A 15,797-nucleotide genomic window follows, 5' to 3' on the forward strand; every position below is an offset into this window, starting at 1 on the left:
ATATATATATATTTGTTGCATGACAATTTGTAAATTCATAACATAACAGAATTTAGCAGCTCACTTCACTTAAAATAGAGTTCAAGATACCAAACTAAAACCAAAATACACAATGTAGTCCAGACCCAAATAGCTTATTTCCTTCTGCTTTAGCATTAATTGCTTGCTTCAATGCTTTCTGAATAATATTCATTAAAAAAAATGAAAGGCACTTCAGATGAGACTGCTGAAATTGTATCATATAATCCAATTCTTATTTATTTACATATCTAGCACCTGAACTTCACTTTTTAAAACCTAAATTCTAATTCAAAAACTATAATCATCATTGATTTTGAATCTGAGAACTCTTAAACAAATTTATCTTCGCAATATGCAAGTCATATAGAGAGGCCATGAACATATGGTTTGATTACATCATGATTTTGAAAACAAAAAGGAACTTGCTTTATCTTCTGATCTCTGTAATTTGCATTCGTACCAAGAAATCATAGAAAAAACCTTTGGGAAAACTACAGTATATGCATGTGCTTGAGAACTACAAATTTTCTGCTAAACAATAAGAACCTAAAACTTGAACCTGCTTGTAGTTACAAGGGATGAGATGGACTAAAGAAAATAGCTGGAAATCTTGTTCAGACACAACATTTAGTGGTATGGTTTGCCTTTGTTGAATGAGAGAAGAGTTGATCAGATATTATTGAAAATTAGATGTGCCTTTACGTGCATTGCAAGTTCAAATTTTAATCTGTGAAGTTGGTGGTGGAAGCAAACGATTCTCCCTTTCCCAATTATAAAGTTTGTGGATTCTTCATTTCTGCTGCTTACCTTTAAGCCAGCCATGTAATGGTATTTATCAATGTCAAGTAAAAAAATGTTTTGTTTCCTTTTTTACTTGTTTGTGTAAGGGCCAAATGTTGTCATCCATTGAATACTTGTTACTGTTTACAATTATTGTCCTACTTCTGCTCCATTTTTTACCATGCCAAATGATTTCTGGTTTCATGCTCAAAATTCTAATTGAAGAAGAAAGCAAAAGATAAGGGTAGGTTGACAAAATACTAGTAACTTAACAGCTTCAAGAGAAAGCCTATAGGGGACCCTAACACGCCTAAAAATTATCTACTTTTTCATATATATTTTATGCTTATATATTTTATGCTCAACCATATATATTTTATGCTCAACTTTAATGATTTTTAATTATATTAAACTTTAAAGGAAGGTATTTTGCATATTTTTGGTTTCAGGTACAAGAATTAGACTTTTGGAGAAAATGAAGCAAAAATTGTACAATTTATAAAAATGACTCAATTTGGAGTAAAAACGAGCGAGAAAGAAAAATCTCTTGGCACATTTTGATATGTCTTTTTATGCTTAATTTACTTTACATTTCTCACATATTTTTGAATGAAATTACACTTTAAAGAAAGGTTTTTTTTAATGCTTATTTTGTAGATATATCTGTTAGAAGAAAAACACAATTGAAACTGGTGAAACGAAGCCAAACGGAGAAAAATAATGGAGTTGTTTCAGGGTGGCGCCTGAGGAGCCAAAACTGGTGCTTGAAGCGTCAGAGATGATATAAGACGGATTAAGGCAATTCAGAATAAATTTTAACAGATTTTGAAGGCTCCAAATGATTTAAACGCCCAATAGAGTGATTCAATGCATCTAAACACTTTGAAAATATCTTTAATGAAGGAATATGTCTCTTTATTCAATGGACATGTCTTTTGAAATTCAGAAGGTTTTACTTTTGAAGAGAATTTTGGATAGAATTTTGAATGCTTTTTGGAGGGAGGCAGCCTCTAATAAAAGAGAAGGAAGTATAGGGCAAAAAAGTGTGTGTGTGTATGTGTGTGTGTTGTATGAGAGTGAGAGGAAGGTTGTTGGAGAAGAGAGGATGTGCTTCTAGGGTTGTAAGAGGAGAGGGAAGGTGAGAAATTTCCTCTTCATTACATTTCTAAGAGCGAATTGAGTGTGATTGTAAAGAAAGAAAGTGCTTAAATGGAATTTCTAAGGATTTTCTTCGTAAGGAGTGTGAGATAAGTTGTGTTCTTTTCTTTTTTTGTTTTGTAAACTTATTTTTATATATGAAATTCATGCTTCATCGTTGTTTTGACGTATCTTTCTCATGAATTATGAGTAGCTTCTTTATCCTTCTCCCTACAATGAGAATTACTTTTGTGAAGAATTGATTTTGTTTTATACGGTTTTAAAGGTCAATAATTTGTGATGATTCAAATTTTGATCTTCATTTACTTTTTGATTTGACCAATTGAAATGTTAAAATGTGTTGAGAAACATATGTTTCGAAAGTGTTATAATTTCTACAACATTGTGGGAATCACAATTGATTCCATGGGAGAGGATGTCATCCATGGGGTTAAGTGCAAACACATAGGAAAATATACTTTGTTGGATGTAGAATTGAAGATTTTATGGTGATAGATTAAAATCCTGAATTTTTTCCAGTTGATTGCAAACTAATGCGAGATTGTTAGTTCTCATGAGAGGGAGTAAATTTCTTCACAATCCATATACTCATTGTAAAGAGGAAGGATGCTTTCTTAAATTTGAACTCTTCATCACAAAACTTTGTTTAGTCTTAGTATATTTAACTTTGAAGTTTAGAAATTTGTTTAGTAAACTTAGTTCTTTTAGTTACATATCTGTTAGCATTCGTTAAACCCATTTTAACTTATCTTACTTACTTTAATTTTTATAGTTTGAATATTGTGATTTATGTTATTATCATAAGAATTTCCATCTTCCAAACTAAGACTTGATAGTAATAGGCGAGAATTAGCCTGAGGGATTTTTTACTGTGCTTCTTTATGGGATCGATATTGGGGTTTTTAAAGAAAGCCCTATATTACTTGAAGCAAAATGTGCACTCGCGTAGAACCCCTAATGTGTGAACTATTTTATATATTTTATATAACATCTCAATTTTGCACATTAAATAATTAATATAAATTGGGTCAAGATTTTGGTCATATTTTTGGAAGCTAAGTTGATGTGTAAGTTTGGGATGGGTCAAGTTTTTGACACTATTACCAGTGATTTAAATTGACATAAAACACGCAAAACAATAGCACACACTAGGGGCACATCAAGTTTTTGGCATCGTTGTCGGGGAAGCTTCGGTAAGAACTTTAAGAGATTTTTAGTTAAATCTGTAAGACTTAGATTTACAATTTATAGTATTATTATATAGTTTTTTTAATTAATGTGTGTTTATTTTAAAGAAAATCCAAAATACCAAAAATATTTTTTATATCTGTCCTATTAGTTAAGTCATTAGAATTGTAGACGTAGTTTATGTGTGGCTGACCTTGAATTTTACATATCAAATTTGGAGAGAACTTTTGTGAGAGTTTTGAAAAGACTCAATGAATTTAATGTAGAAATGACAAATGAATGATATAATGAAAATTCAAATTTGGATTATAATGCTATTAGCTTTGAAAGAGTAAACCCCAAGAGAGTGGCAAATTTTCAAGAAGATATATTTAAAATTTTAATAACTCAGGTTACAGATATTGAGAGGAAGTTGGATCAATACATAAAAAGATATCCTCAAGGAACCCCAATTATTAAGGAAAATCTATTTGGATAATGGCTTTAAACTGGCCATGAGATACATAATTCTTATTGCAATTATTACAATCCAGATTGGGAAAATCATTTGAATTTTAATATGAATGATAAATTTTGGAGGAGAAGACCAATTTTGGGAAAATAATTAATTTAATCAGACATTTAATTGGAATAGTCAGAGTGATTTTAATGATGAACTTTAATTTCCTCATAATTTTAACTTCAATTTCCAAAATGAGGATAAGGATTTATTAGAAGATGTTGTTATTCAAATAGAGAGTGAGTTGGAGTGTCAAGGGACCGCAATAAGGAATATAAAAAACCAACTGGAGCAGATTATTAACTTAATTACTAATCCTCTTTAATTTAACTCTAACCCGCAGGTTGAAGAGAAGGGATTAATGTTAGAAGAGGTTGTGATTCAAATGCAGAGTCAAATGGAAAATCAGGAGATCACAATAAGGAATATAGAAAACCAATTAGGCAGATTTTTAAAGCAATTAACAGTTACCCCCCAAGATTTTATTGAGCGACCCTGAGATAAACCCTAAGGAGATGAATGATGAGCAATTTAAAATTATCGAACTATATTTAGAAGAGAATTCAAGGATATGTTTCAAAATAACTTTAAGTTGAGAAATGAAAATAAGGAGATTGAAAGACCAATGGAAAAATTTCCTAAGGAATTAGAACAACCTATTTCCTCAACTAAGATAAATATAAAAAAACCACGTCTACCATTTAGTCAAAACTAAGGGAAGAATTGAAAGACAACCCTGAACAAAAGAGTAACCTAGAATAATTTGATCCAGAATTTGAATTATCTAGAGAAAATCCGATCCAAAATTTAAGAGATCATGAAGTATCTTATAAAGATCCATTTCTAATAAAATTTAAGGATGATATTAATATGAAAATTGAGAAAATCACTAGAAGAATATTGGATCTAGAAAGAAATATGAGGAAATATGAGGAACGGAACAAGGATATGAGTCAATCTAAAAAGGAAGAGCTGAAAGAAAATTTTAAATTCAAGGACTTTGTAGGAATTCTTAGATTTGAAAAGATTGAGTGATTGATCAACAATTACTTAAATGAAATTTTGATCCTAGTGGAATCATTTGTCAGGCAGACAACGTTAAACAAAGCGCTTTATGGGAGGCAACCCATAATTATCAGTGTGGTTTGATTTAGTGTGCTAGAGAGTTATGATTGTTAGTGTTGTACTTTATTTACTTTAGTATGGATTGATTTGTCTGAATAATGATTGATAGATGTTTGGATTATTAGTGGTTTGATTTGATTTTTTTGTGTCATGAGGGAGTTGATTTCTTAACTTCTTATTATGGTTAAACTTGTATGTTCTCTTGCAATAGTTGTAGTAACGAATCCACTACAACTCGGGTCTCACTCGGACTTAAGTTTTACAAGAGACATTATGAATTTTAATAGTGACAATTCAATCTCAATTTTGTTTCTTCTTTTCTCACTTTGTTTTCATTTCATAGGAGTGGCTAACTTATTTGATGAGTAACATGTGGATGAATTTACACTATCCTTATAACTACTATAGGTGCTTAATTAATGGGATATGGTGACACCTGAGGTTGGTGTTCCCGACCCAATGTATCAGGAATAATCTTATCTTTGTGATTACAATCTATAAAATCATTTATAAGTACCCAATATATATGTGTAGTGATTTTGTTAGAAATTGAAAGTTAGTGAGATGCAAAGAGTTAAAGGAAGAATTGACCTTATTTATCATGTGTGTTTGGGTCTATGTTATAATAATATAAAAATTTGGAGAACACATAAATATATATATTCTCATGTCGATACCTATTCTACTTGTTAGACATTTCTTTTGATTTTGTTGAGTATATTTTAGTATAGACTTACTTTCTATTGTATATTGTTCTATTTTGATGAATACTTGTAGATGTTTGTGATAGATAAAATTTCTGAACAGTTTTTTTTCTTGGTTATATTATCTTTTTTGAATGTTATACATGATTAAAATCAAGTTTGGGGGTAGGAAGAAAAATAAATTTTAAAGTTGATATACTTTAATTTAATTTAATATTATTGCAAGCATGTTTTAGGCTAGATTTACTTTTTCATGCAGTCACTCTATCCTGATTATGCACGTATATAAATTTGATAGTATGTTGTAGTAGCAAATAGATTCAACTTTTACTTTTTCTTCTTGCTACATTTTATGGAATTAAGAGTAAAATAATTAAAAATTCAAGTTTGGGGGAAAGAAAAATTTATTTTAAAAAGAAGTAAACTAAATTTTATCTGTCCTCAATTAACTATATTTTAAAATTAATTTAACATGACCTTGGATATTAGAGTTTAACTTTAAATGACTATATTTATGTCTGTAAATATTATGGTAAATTTAGGTAAATTTTTTTAATAACTAGGGTCAATTCTAAAGTTAAAGATATTTGGTATGAAAGGATAAGACTATGTTTTTCTATTTAAAGTAGAGGAAATTGTATTTTTGAAATATTAAGAATCTTAGAGTTTCATGTAAAAAGAAAAGAATGAGACTTTATGAAAAATCATCAAAACTAATATGAATTTATAAAGTGAAGAAGGGTAAAAAATTTTAACTTTAAGAAGAGGATAGTGCAGTTCAAAATTATTAAAGGCTATCTAGATATAGTAATCCTCACTTGAAAAAGAAAAGAAAAGAAAGGATTGAAAAGATCCTGAATAAAAAAAAAATGTGAGGAGAAGTTTGCGGAGATGCCTAATCAAAAATTGGCTTCGCTTAAATCAACTTGAGGAAAAGGCTTTATTACATTTTCTAAACTTCTATTTGAGTATTAGCACCCTTAATTGTAAATTTTTCATGAACTTCTTTTTCATATGGATATTCTAAGTATCCTTGATATAACAAATCAAAATTCTTCTTGAAATGAATGGAGATTCATAAATATTAGATTTGATTACTAAGTATTCTTATATTTTTTGTTTACATAAATATTAGATTTGATTACTAAGTATTCTTATACTTTTTGTTTAAATCTAAGTTATTAAAATTTTTTCTTAAATTATACTATTTTATTTATTAAACTTAAGTATAGAAGTTTATAAGTTATTATCTCTCGTAATTCATAATTTTATGTAGTATAGAGATTTCTTGTACGTTTAAGTTTGGGGGATTTTGACATATCTAAAAATTACCTACTTTTTCATATATATATATTTTGCTCAATTTTGATTATTTTTTATAATATTACACTTTAAAGGAAGGTATTTTGCATATTTTTGGTTTCAGGTACAAGAAATACACTTTTGGAGAAAATGAAGCAAAAATTGTATAATTTGAAGTAAAAATAAGCAAGAAAGAAAATTCTGACTTGGCACATTTTGATATTTCTTTTTATGTTTAATCTACTTTACATTTATCACATGTTTTTGAATGAAATTATACTTTAAAGAAAGGTTGTTTTCATGCTTATTTTGTAGATATATCTATTAGGAGCAAAACAGAGCTGAAACAGGGTGAAACATAGTTGAAACGGAGCCAAATGGAACAAAATGGTGGAGTTATTGGAGAGTGGCGCGTGAGGGGCCAAAATATAGAAAACTGGAGCCTGAAGTACCGGAGAAAATATAAGACGGATTAAGGCGGTTCATGACAAATTTTGAGAGGATTTTGAAGGCTCAAAATGATTCAAACGCCCCACGGAGTGATTCAATGCATCTAAACACTTTAGAAGACTCTTTAATGAAAGGATATGTCTCTTGAATCAATGAACATGTCTTTTGGAATTCAAAAGGTTTAAATTTTGGAGAGAATTTTGGAGGGAATATTGAAATCTTTTTGGTGGGAGACAACCTCTAATATAAAAGAGTGAAGTGTAGGGCAAAAAGGTGTGTGTGTGGGTGTGTGTGTGTGGCGTAAGAGTGAGAGGAAGGATTTGTAAGAGAAAGGATTTTCTTCTAGGGTTGTAAGAGGAGAGGGAAGGTGAGAGATTTCTTCTTCATTACATTTCTAAGAGAGAATTGAGTGTGATTGTAAAGAGAGAAAGTTCTTAAAGGGAACTTCTAGGGATTTACTTCGGAAGGAGTGTGAGGTAAGTTGTGTTCTTTTTTTTTCTTTATTTTGCAAACTTATTTTTATATATGAAATCCATACTTTATCGTATCATTCTCATGAATTTTGAGTAGTTTTCTTTATATGAGATTTGGTTTTGTGAGGAATTGATTTTATTTTATATTATTTTAAATGTCAATAAATTATGATGATTCAAACATTGATCATCATTTACTTTTCAATTTGGCCAATTGAAAGGTTAAAAATGTGTTGAGAAACATATGTTCCGAAAGGGCTATGATTTCAATAACATAGTGAAAATCACATTTGATTCAGTGGGAGAGGATGTCATTCATGGAGTTGAGTGCAAATAAATTGAGTGCAAATAAATAGATAATAAATAGATAAATATACTTTATTGGATGCAGAATTAGAGATTTTAAGGTGACAGTTTAAAATCCCCAATTTGGTCCATGTGATTGGAACTAATACGAGATTGTTAGCCCTCAGGCAAGGGAATAGTGGGAGCTCTGGAGTGGCAGTAAGTATCCTCCCAACCTAATCACAGAATTATGGACCAAACTTTGTATTAGTCAATGTTCTTCGGGACCAAACTCTGGATTAATCAATGTTCTTCATGCACTCGAAAGAGGGTAAAAAATAAGATTGCTCCTATTTGACACAGTACAATTTTACATATTATATATATATATATATATATATGTACATATATATAATGATTTTAATTTCTTCACAATCCATATACTTATTGTAAAGAGGAAAGATGCTTTATTAAATTTAAACTCTTCATCACAAAACTTTTTTTAGTGTTAGTAAATTTAACTTTAATGTTTAGAAATTAGTTTAGCAAACTTATTTCTTTTAGTTACATTTCTGTTAGAATTCATTAAATCCATTTTAACTTGTTTTTCTTACTTTAATTTTATATAGATGTAAAATGCGATGTATGTGACTATATTTATAATTTCCCTAATAGTTATTCTTAATTTGCATCAAAGTCAAAAACTTGATCCAAAGCAAAAGCTAAGTAGGTTTTCCACTATGAAATAAATAAGAATATAATTATAATATTTAAATGTGGGATATTGCGTAAGTCTATGTATCATTATTAAGTAATATAGAATATTTTGATTAATTCTTGAATATCGAACCCAGAGGAAAGACTAACAATATGCACTTAAGAAAACCAGAAAATTTAGATGATAAAAATCTACTTAGCAAAATATTCTTACTTAAACTAAAGATGCTATAATAAGAATGAAAATTCAATTCTTTTTGTAACTTTTGTTTTATGAAAATAGAGTAAGCAACTAATTTACTTAACTAAATATTTGCAAGATGGAGGCTATATAAGTAAAATGTTTTTTTCTTATCATGAATAAGTAATATGTATAAAAATTTTGTAGTGGAAGTAAGCTAAATGTGTTGTTCCAAATAAAAGCAATAATATTCTTTACCCTTACTAAAGATGCTATAAGGAGCATTGGTTAATCTATAATTTGAACATTCTTGAAGACCAGTCAGGTAGGGAAGATACTAGCCCTCAATCTAAAGTTCCCTCTTCTTCCTCCACCCGGGGGCTAACATCTCGTATCAAAACCTAAAACTATAAATCATATTGGGGGATTTAGCCTGTCACACTAAAGTCCTCTAAGTCTACATTATTTGCACTCAACCCCAAGAACTACATTCTCATTTATGAAATCAATATGTGATTCTAACCATTTGTTGACTGAGACAATACCATCTTAGATCTTACATGTTCTCACCACAGCTATTAGCATCTTAGGTGGCCAAATCAACCAAATCAAGAAGTAAATGAAGTGCAAGGTTTTAAATCCTCACAACTTATTCCAACATTAAAGTCTAATACTTCACACAACTTCCTTTAAATAATTAATCACTTACTATTTTAAAGAAAAAGATAAAGAAAACTACTCAGAATCTATGGAGAAAATATAATCACACAAGATTTTAAAAGTAGAAATCATGCACACAAACAAGAAATCTAGATTAAAACCAAGTGTAGTCACAAAGATAAACACTTATCTCAAATGCTCTCCACCAAATGTCTTGAAGTTCACTTAAATTCTCTTCATCTTCCTTCACTCATAATACAAACTAATACTCAAAATAAAAAGAAAGTGGTCGGCGGCGGTGGTGGCAATGGGCGGAGGTGGCGACTATTACTTGGATGGATGATGACTGTAAAATCTGATGGGTGGTTGGCCTCTTTTCTTGATGATCCAAGTCTTCTTTAATAAAAATCCAAAAGATGCCTTGGTGTCCCTTCAAAATGTGATTTCATTCAATGAATCTTCTAGAAGTTATCTCATCAAAAGCCAATTGAATGAATTTTTGTGTCCATGGGATGTTTCCCAGGTTTTTACCAAGGGTTGCTTCAAACACCTCTTCAAAAAATTCATCTATATTCAATGAATCATCAAATAACTACTTTTGGCGCTTAAGCGCGGGGTACCTTGAGCTTAGGCGTGAGCCTCTGGCACTTAGGCGTCAGTCTGGGGCTTTTAGGTGCCCCAAATCATTTTTGCTCCAAATTTGACCCTTTTTCACTCCTTTTAGCATTTTTCATCTATTTAATTGTATCTGAAATAAAAACACACAAAATTCCTTTCATCAAAGCATAATATCTCAAAAATAGGTATAAAAATGTGTATATAAACACTATATATTTTAGGTGTATATGTCCAATTAATACTTAAGATGTTACTTATCCTCAAGTGACCTTTGAGATAGAAGATGTGGTTAGAAAAGAGAAAGAAGTTGTGAGTGACACTAAAAAAACTAAAAAACCTAAAGAACATGTTTCTAAGGATTTGGAAAAATTAATATCTGCAACTAAAATTAATTTAGAAAGATCACCACCTCCATTACCTCAAAGACTTGGATAACATGATTTGGATAAATAATTTTCAAAGTTCATGGAAGTACTTAAGAAATTAACAATAAATATTCATTTCGCTGAAGCTTTGGAATAGATGCTAAGTTATGCAAAGTTTATGAATGAGATATTAAACAAGAAAATGAAATTTGGAGATTAAGAGACAGTTGCACTAAGTGAGGAGTACAACGCTATACTTTAGAAAAAGCTTTCTCAGAAACTTAAAGATCCTTAGAGCTTAGCAATTCCTTGTACAATTGGAGAAAGATTATGTGAAAAAGCTTAATGTGATTTAGGTGCGAGCATTAATGTGATGCCTCTATCTATATTCAGAAGGTTAGGTTTAGTTGATATTTCTTTCACTACGACAACCCTTCAGCTAGTTGATCGATTTATCATTTATCCAAAAGGGGTTATAAAAGACATGCTTGTTAAAGTGGATAAATTTATCTTTCCTATGAACTTTATTGTATAAGATATGTAGGAAGATAAAAAAAATGTATGGTAGTAGCAGATTGATGAGTTTGTTATGATTAGCTCTCAACCGGAGTTCAACATTACCTTGAAGGTTGTAGAGTTTGAACTTGGACCACTCCTTGTCAAGTCTATTACTTCCTTTATCTGACTTTGTCTTCACTGAGTAAGTTCTTGAATTTACTTAGTGAACAACATCTTGTTCACCTCATTTTTTGCTGAGGTTTAGTCTTTCTTCTTTATGAGCCTATGATATAGCTATAGAACTTTCCTATTGACTATTCCTAGAAGAATAGTGATGATACCCTCACCAATAGAAATTTCAAAGTCTTCTTTGCTCATCTTGAAGTTCCACATGTTGCTTCTAACCTCTAGCACTGAGTAGGTGGAGCCAATATGAGAGAGATCAATAGGGGTTCCCCATAGGACTGTTTGACCTTGGGGTTGACCTTGGGTGATGTGGCTTGTTCTATTACACATACTTGCACTGTACACTTTCACTCACAACATTGAACCCTAACCTGCACATGTCCAGCTTGGTTCCCTTGCCTCTTTGGAGACTCATGTGGGTGGTCCCCCAAACCCTTAGTCTTTGGCTAGGGTGGATAAGACCAGCACATTGAGAATCAAAAATAGGGTTTCTTTGGTATCATGACATTATGAGGGTAATTCTATGATCAACATTTGCATCAAACCTTAACCCTACCCAATTACCCATTTTTGGCCTTTTAACCCTAAACTTTCCCATAATTACCAAATTGCCCCTGACACTCCAAAATTCCAAGGATGGTCCAAATCCCTCAACTTTTTTCAAAAATAATTTCAAACCATTTCATACCACCCAAATTACTCAAAACACTCCAAAATTTTCATATTTACCAAAATACCCCCAAATTTATCAAAATTACCAAAATGCCCCTAGTGGCCCAAAATTTCCTAAAATCTCCAAAATCATTTAAAACACCCTTAAAACCAATTATTGACCATCCATTGGGGTCTAATTTGACTAAATTTACCAACTTAAACTAAATTCCCCAAATTTCCCGTAAGTGCCTAAAGTCCCCAGGTCACCTTCAATTTGCACTAAATTGGTCTCAAATTTCCTCAATTTCAAATATAAACTCAAATTCATCATGTCCTAACCCAATTGAGATCAAATTCAAGCCCAATTAAACCCAATTCCAAACTTTAAATCCAAGTCCAAGTGAATTGCATCAAATTTACCCAAATTCCAAAAATCCCCTAAATTGAGCTGCATGATCAATCAAATGCCCAAATTTCAAATTCACATCAAATTTAGCATATCTAAATTAAAATTTCAACCAATTACAAATCCATTATATTGGCCCATGATCAATTTCTAAAATTAAAATCATCATGTGCATGTTAAAAGCTCATACCCATGTGCATTTTTTTAAAAAAAGCCATTCCATGAAACTCTAAAAGCCTAAATTGAGCCCAAATGACATAAATCTTTCCTTTCATCATCTCATGGCATTTAAGGCATCTAACCATGGCAACATACCAAACCTAGTCGTGCATACATGAAACTTTATTCAAAATAGGCATGGTGACCTATTTTATTTAGATGCATAAAAATTACAAATTCCTTTTGCATGAAGCATTTCCATGGGCTCATACATAGCATGTCATGCCCCATGGAGCCTTCCATGGGCATCAAAAATTCAAATTTGCCAAATTTGGCATGTGGAGGTGAACATTCCCTCTTCCCTCTTCACTTGGATTTACCCTTCTCATTCAACATTTAAACCCTTGCCTAATCCCCAAACCAACCATTCAAACTCACACAAACTTACTTGAGAACCTTAAGTATTAGCCTTAACCATTTTGGGGCCATGATAAGCCTAGTGACGATGGAATCAAACCCAAGCTAGCCAACTTAACTCAAACCTTAATTCTCCCTTACACTTTTACCTTGGATCCACCATTAACCCATATTGACTCTACCACTCAACCTCCCTGGCTCACCTGAACCTGAGTGTGACCCGTCCTTAGCCAGGCAACCATCACAGCAGCCGAAAAACACCCAGCTCGAGAAGACCCAAATTACTTAAAACCCAAAATTGAACCCATCTGAGCTGTCTCATTACTATTGGCCAGTGGAGCACTTCTTCCCTCCACCTCACTGCCTCTTTGCCACCCTAGCTTGCCCTAATGGGAGCCATGACATCCTCTATAAATTAAGCACCTCTCATACCCAAATAAGGATGCATGCTCAAACCTTAGCCAATCTCTGCCAAAATTTCTCCAGACCCTCTAATAGTCTAGAGAGGTTAATCACCATCATTTCCTTGCCCTAATTCCCCTTGAAAAATGCTAATTTTGTAATTGAAATCCAGGGGTTTTCACGACCATACCACCAAGTGCACCCAAAATCAAGATTGGTTGTCTCATAAGCTTCACCATAGCTAAATAAGACTTTTCCAATATAAACCCCACCATCTTAAGGCCTCTGACCTAGCCCTAGACCAAACCCGAATCACCCTTTGATCAAATTCATACATGGGCTCATTCTTAGCTCAAGGTGACACTTGTAGGAGGTTTTCTAGCTCACAACAAAGCTCAAAAACAAATCCAATTGAGGCTACACCTCTTAGACCAAGGCATGAGCCACTTCATCCCAAACCGAGCTCAGTTTGGGCTTTTACAAAGAAAATATTACTTCCATGCATGATCAACCATATAAATATGTTCGTCTCGGTTAGATGCATGTGTAAGAACAAACTACACTTAATTTTGTTGAGTGTCAAGTGAGATTGAAGTGATTTAGTATGGACAGCTGCAGGTGGATTTAGTGTGTTAATTTTGCAAATATTTTTTCAATATTACAAAATACACACGATAGATATAATAGCAAATATGAAATTAATTCCATCAAAATAACTTCAATTCAAATAAATTTATCTTTTAATAACCTTTAAACCGCGAAATCCCCTTTAAAAATAACGTAAGTATACGTATTACTCAAATAATAAAGGGCTCTAATGGAATCCTAGATATTAATCCCATAGGAAAGTTGGAAATGCCTGTAAATAAGTTCCTAAGATTATAATGTAAAGTACTATTTAAAAAATAGAAAAAGTAAAGTGCAAAGTTTGAATATTAAGTAACGGGTGAATGCCAAATAAAATGTAGTTGAAAGACAACTAAACTAAATGCTAAACTTTCAAATGTAAAATTATGAAAATTAAAACTAAGATGTTGTGATGAAAACTTTAAATGTAAGAGAGCATCCTTCCCCTTTACAATGAGTATATGGTTTGTGAAGAAATTAAAATCATTTTAAAATATATATAAAAACTATTTTGTGCCAAACAGGAACAATTCTATTCTTTATCCTTTTTCGAGCGCATAAAGAACATTGACTAATCCAGAGTTTGGTCCCTAATTCTGTGGTTAGGCTGGGAGGATACTGACTACCACTCATGAGCTCCCACTACTCCTTTCGCTGAAAGCTAACAATCCTGCATCACTTTCCAATCAACTGAACCAAATTGGGGATTTTAATCTGTCACGCTAAAATCTCCAATTCTGCATCCAACAAAGTATATTTCCTTATTTATTTGCACCCAATTCCATGGATGAATTATTCTCCCATGAAATCAAATGTGATTCTCCCCATGTTGTAGAAATCATAACCCTTTCGGAACATATCTTTCTCAATACATTTTAACATCTCAATTGGCCAGATCAAAAAGTAAATGAAGATTGAAGTTCAAGTCATCACAAATTATTGACATTTAAAAACATATAAAACAAAATCAATTAGTCACAAAACCATATCTCAAAGTAGTGAGAAGGATAAAGAAGACTACTCCGAATTCATGAGAATGATACGATAAAACACAGATTTCATATATGAAAATAAGTTTACAAAACAAAAGAAATAAAAGACACAAGATATCTCACAATCATTCCCATGAAAACTCCTAGAAGTTCTCTACAATCCTTTCTCTCTTTACAAGCACTCTCAATTCTCTCTTAGAAGTGTGATGAAGAAGAAATCTCTCACATTCCCTCTCCTCTCACAATCTTTGAAGAAAATCTCCAAGCCCTTGACTTTCTCTCTCTCTAACTCTCCTTCACGCCACACACCTCTCACGTCCAAACCCCTCTCTTCTCCTCTCAAGCCCTAGACTTCCCTCCAAAAAGAATTCAAAATTTCCCCCCAAAATTTTTTTCCAAAGTCAACTCTTTTGAATTCAAAAGACATGTCCATTGATCCAAGAGACATTTCCCTTCATAAAAGAACCTTCCAAAGTGTCTAAAGGCATTGAATCACTCCAAGGGATGTTTAGAACAAGTGTCCCTTTGAAAATTCATGCAAAATTTGTCTTGACTCTCTGTCAAATGGAGCATCTGGTGGTAATCTGGAGCATCATTTTCTGGTTTGCGGAAGGCCACACTATTCTGGGTTTTGGCGCATCTGGCACCAATCTGGCTCATCTAGATAGCCTTCAATACCCAAATGCTACTTTTGGTACTTTTGATCCAAATTTTCTAAAATTAATATACCTACAAAAAAAAAACATAAAAATACCCTTCTTTAAAGTGCAGTATCACTAAAATAAGCATAAAATTTTCTTAAAACAACATATTATTTTGGTGTATCAAAATTCTCCAAACTTAAATGTTACTTGTCTTCAAGTGACACTTTTACTACATAAAAGCATATGACTTAGGATAGAGACTAACTTATAACTTCTATACTTTAGT

The sequence above is a fragment of the Phalaenopsis equestris genome, unplaced genomic scaffold (assembly GCF_001263595.1).
Source record: "Phalaenopsis equestris unplaced genomic scaffold, ASM126359v1 Scaffold000069, whole genome shotgun sequence".
In the NCBI taxonomy this organism is placed as follows: domain Eukaryota; kingdom Viridiplantae; phylum Streptophyta; class Magnoliopsida; order Asparagales; family Orchidaceae; genus Phalaenopsis; species Phalaenopsis equestris.